The sequence below is a fragment of the Mycteria americana genome, unplaced genomic scaffold (assembly GCF_035582795.1).
Source record: "Mycteria americana isolate JAX WOST 10 ecotype Jacksonville Zoo and Gardens unplaced genomic scaffold, USCA_MyAme_1.0 Scaffold_27, whole genome shotgun sequence".
NCBI classification, from domain to species: domain Eukaryota; kingdom Metazoa; phylum Chordata; class Aves; order Ciconiiformes; family Ciconiidae; genus Mycteria; species Mycteria americana.
The window spans coordinates 3,871,396-3,875,990 of NW_027445609.1; positions in this window are offsets into that span (position 1 = coordinate 3,871,396).

Here is a 4,595-nt window from a genome sequence, read left to right on the forward strand (position 1 = left end):
GGACGTTTCGAATTTGGCAGCCGGGCTCTGCATGAGTCACATAGGCATTGTTGCATCATAACCAACCAAGGCTTTTGCAGAGCGCGAATGTCTGTGCGGCAGCGAATGCAGTTCCAAGGGACAGTGAAAACCAGGTAGAGCTTTCAGTGCTGGCAGCTTTCGTGTGGGCGCAATCGCTGGACGTTTCAAATTTGGCAGCCGGGCTCTGCCAGAGTCACATAGGCATTGTTGCATCATAACCAACGAAGGCTTGCGCAGAGCGCGAATGTCTGTGCGGCAGCGAATGCAGTTCCAAGGGACAGTGAAAACCAGGTAGAGCTTTCAGTGCTGGCAGCTTTCGTGTGGGCGGAATCGGTGTACATTTCAAATTTGGCAGCCGGGCTCTGCCAGAGTCACATAGGTATTGTTGCGTCATAACCAACCAAGGCTTGCGCAGAGCGCGAATGTCTGTGCGGCAGCGAATGCAGTTCCAAGGGACAGTGAAAACCAGGTAGAGCTTTCAGTGCTGGCAGCTTTCGTGTGGGCGCAATCGCTGGACGTTTCAAATTTGGCAGCCGGGCTCTGCCAGAGTCACATAGGCATTGTTGCATCATAAGCTACCAAGGGTTGCGCAGAGCGCGAATGTCTGTGCGGCAGCGAATGCAGTTCCAAGGGACAGTGAAAACCAGGTAGAGCTTTCAGTGCTGGCAGCTTTCGTGTGGGCGCAATCGCTGGACGTTTCGAATTTGGCAGCCGGGCTCTGCGAGGGTCACATAGGCATTATTGCATCATAAACAAATAAAGCTTATGCGGAGAGATAATGTCTGTGCGGCAGCGAATGCAGTTCCAAGGGACAGTGAAAACCAGGTAGAGCTTTCAGTGCTGGCAGCTTTCATGTGGGCGCAATCGCTGGACGTTTCAAATTTGGCAGCCGGTCTCTGCCAGAGTCACATAGGCATTGTTGCGTTATAACCAACCAAGGCTTGCGCAGAGCGCGAATGTCTGTGCGGCAGCGAATGCAGTTCCAAGGGACAGTGAAATCCAGGTAGAGCTTTCAGCGCTGGCAGCTTTCGTGAGGGCGCAATCGGTGTACATTTCGAATTTGGCAGCCGGGCTCTGCGAGAGTCACATAGGCATTGTTGCATCATACCCAGCCAAGGCTTTTGCAGAGCGCGAATGTCTGTGCGGCAGCGAATGCAGTTCCAAGGGACAGTGAAAACCAGGTAGAGCTTTCAGTGCTGGCAGCTTTCTTGTGGGCGCAATCGGTGTACGTTTCAAATTTGGCAGCGGGCTGTGCGAGAGTCACATAGGCATTGTTGCATCATAAACAAATAAAGCTTATGCGGAGAGATAATGTCTGTGCGGCAGCGAATGCAGTTCCAAGGGACAGTGAAAACCAGGTAGAGCTTTCAGTGCTGGCAGCTTTCGTGTGGGCGCAATCGCTGGACGTTTCAAATTTGGCAGCGGGCTCTGCGAGAGTCACATAGGCATTGTTGCATCATACCAAACCAAGGCTTTTGCAGAGCGCGAATGTCTGTGCGGCAGCAAATGCAGTTCCAAGGGACAGTGAAAACCAGGTAGAGCTTTCAGTGCTGGCAGCTTTCGTGAGGGCGCAATCGGTGTACAATTCAAATTTGGCAGCCGGGCTCTGCGAGTGTCACATAGGCATTGTTGCATAATACCCAACCAAGGCTTGCGCAGAGCGCGAATGTCTGTGCGGCAGCGAATGCAGTTCCAAGGGACAGTGAAAACCAGGTAGAGCTTTCAGTGCTGGCAGCTTTCTTGTGGGCGCAATCGGTGTACGTTTCGAATTTGGCAGCCGAGCTCTGCGAGAGTCATATAGCCATTGTTGCATCATAACCAACCAAGGCTTTTGCGGACCGCGAATGTCTGTGCGGCAGCGAATGCAGTTCCAAGGGACAGTGAAAACCAGGTAGAGCTTTCAGTGCTGGCAGCTTTCGTGTGGGCGCAATCGCTGGACGTTTCAAATTTGGCAGCCGGGCTCTGCCAGAGTCACATAGCCATTGTTGCGTCATAACCAACCAAGGCTTACGCAGAGCGCGAATGTCTGTGCGGCAGCGAATGCAGTTCCAAGGGACAGTGAAAACCAGGTAGAGCTTTCAGTGCTGGCAGCTTTCGTGTGGGCGCAATCGCTGGACGTTTCAAATTTGGCAGCGGGCTCTGCGAGAGTCACATAGGCATTGTTGCATCATACCCAACCAAGGCTTTTGCAGAGCGCGACTGTCTGTGCGGCAGCGAATGCAGTTCCAAGGGACAGTGAAAACCAGGTAGAGCTTTCAGTGCTGGCAGCTTTCGTGAGGGCGCAATCGGTGTACAATTCAAATTTGGCAGCCGGGCTCTGCGAGAGTCACATAGGCATTGTTGCATCATAACCAAACAAGGCTTGCGCAGAGCGCGAATGTCGGTGCGGCAGCGAATGCAGTTCCAAGGGACAGTGAAAACCAGGTAGAGCTTTCAGTGCTAGCAGCTTTCGTATGGGCGCAATCGCTGGACGTTTCGAATTTGGCAGCCGGGCTCTGCATGAGTCACATAGGCATTGTTGCATCATAACCAACCAAGGCTTTTGCAGAGCGCGAATGTCTGTGCGGCAGCGAATGCAGTTCCAAGGGACAGTGAAAACCAGGTAGAGCTTTCAGTGCTGGCAGCTTTCGTGTGGGCGCAATCACTGGACGTTTCAAATTTGGCAGCCGGGCTCTGCCAGAGTCACATAGGCATTGTTGCATCATAACCAACCAAGGCTTGCGCAGAGCGCGAATGTCTGTGCGGCAGCGAATGCAGTTCCAAGGGACAGTGAAAACCAGGTAGAGCTTTCAGTGCTGGCAGCTTTCGTGTGGGCGCAATCGCTGGACGTTTCAAATTTGGCAGCCGGGCTCTGCCAGAGTCACATAGGCATTGTTGCATCATAACCAACCAAGGCTTGCGCAGAGCGCGAATGTCTGTGCGGCAGCGAATGCAGTTCCAAGGGACAGTGAAAACCAGGTAGAGCTTTCAGTGCTGGCAGCTTTCGTGTGGGCGCAATCGCTGGACGTTTCAAATTTGGCAGCCGGGCTCTGCCAGAGTCACATAGGCATTGTTGCATCATAACCAACCAAGGCTTGCGCAGAGCGCGAATGTCTGTGCGGCAGCGAATGCAGTTCCAAGGGACAGTGAAAACCAGGTAGAGCTTTCAGTGCTGGCAGCTTTCGTGTGGGCGCAATCAGTGGACGTTTCAAATTTGGCAGCCGGGCACTGCGAGAGTCACATAGGCATTGTTGCATCATAACCAACCAAGACTTTTGCGGAGCGCGAATGTCGGTGCGGCAGCGAATGCAGTTCCAAGGGACAGTGAAAACCAGGTAGAGCTTTCAGTGCTGGCAGCTATCGTGTGGGCGCAATCGCTGGATGTTTCGAATTTGGCAGCCGGGCTCTGCCAGAGTCACATAGGCATTGTTGCATCATAACCAACCAAGGCTTTTGCGGAGCGCGAATGTCGGTGCGGCAGCGAATGCAGTTCCAAGGGATAGTGAAAACCAGGTAGAGCTTTCAGTGCTGGCAGCTTTCGTGTGGGCGCAATCGCTGGACGTTTCAAATTTGGCAGCCGGGCTCTGCCAGAGTCACATAGGCATTGTTGCATCATAACCAAACAAGGCTTTTGCGGAGCGCGAATGTCTGTGCGGCAGCGAATGCAGTTCCAAGGGACAGTGAAAACCAGGTAGAGCTTTCAGTGCTGGCAGCTTTCGTGTGGGCGCAATCAGTGGAAGTTTCAAATTTGGCAGCAGGCAGTGCGAGAGTCACATAGGCATTGTTGCATCATAACCAAACAAGGCTTTTGCAGAGCGCGAATATCGGTGCGGCAGCGAATGCAGTTCCAAGGGACAGTGAAAACCAGGTAGAGCTTTCAGTGCTAGCAGCTTTCGTATGGGCGCAATCGCTGGACGTTTCGAATTTGGCAGCCGGGCTCTGCATGAGTCACATAGGCATTGTTGCATCATAACCAACCAAGGCTTGCGCAGAGCGCGAATGTCTGTGCGGCAGCGAATGCAGTTCCAAGGGACAGTGAAAACCAGGTAGAGCTTTCAGTGCTGGCAGCTTTCGTGTGGGCGCAATCGCTGGACGTTTCAAATTTGGCAGCCGGGCTCTGCCAGAGTCACATAGGCATTGTTGCATCATAACCAACCAAGGCTTGCGCAGAGCGCGAATGTCTGTGCGGCAGCGAATGCAGTTCCAAGGGACAGTGAAAACCAGGTAGAGCTTTCAGTGCTGGCAGCTTTCGTGTGGGCGCAATCAGTGGACGTTTCAAATTTGGCAGCCGGGCACTGCGAGAGTCACATAGGCATTGTTGCATCATAACCAACCAAGACTTTTGCGGACCGCGAATGTCGGTGCGGCAGCGAATGCAGTTCCAAGGGACAGTGAAAACCAGGTAGAGCTTTCAGTGCTGGCAGCTATCGTGTGGGCGCAATCGCTGGATGTTTCGAATTTGGCAGCCGGGCTCTGCCAGAGTCACATAGGCATTGTTGCATCATAACCAACCAAGGCTTTTGCGGAGCGCGAATGTCGGTGCGGCAGCGAATGCAGTTCCAAGGGATAGTGAAAACCAGGTAGAGCTTTCAGTG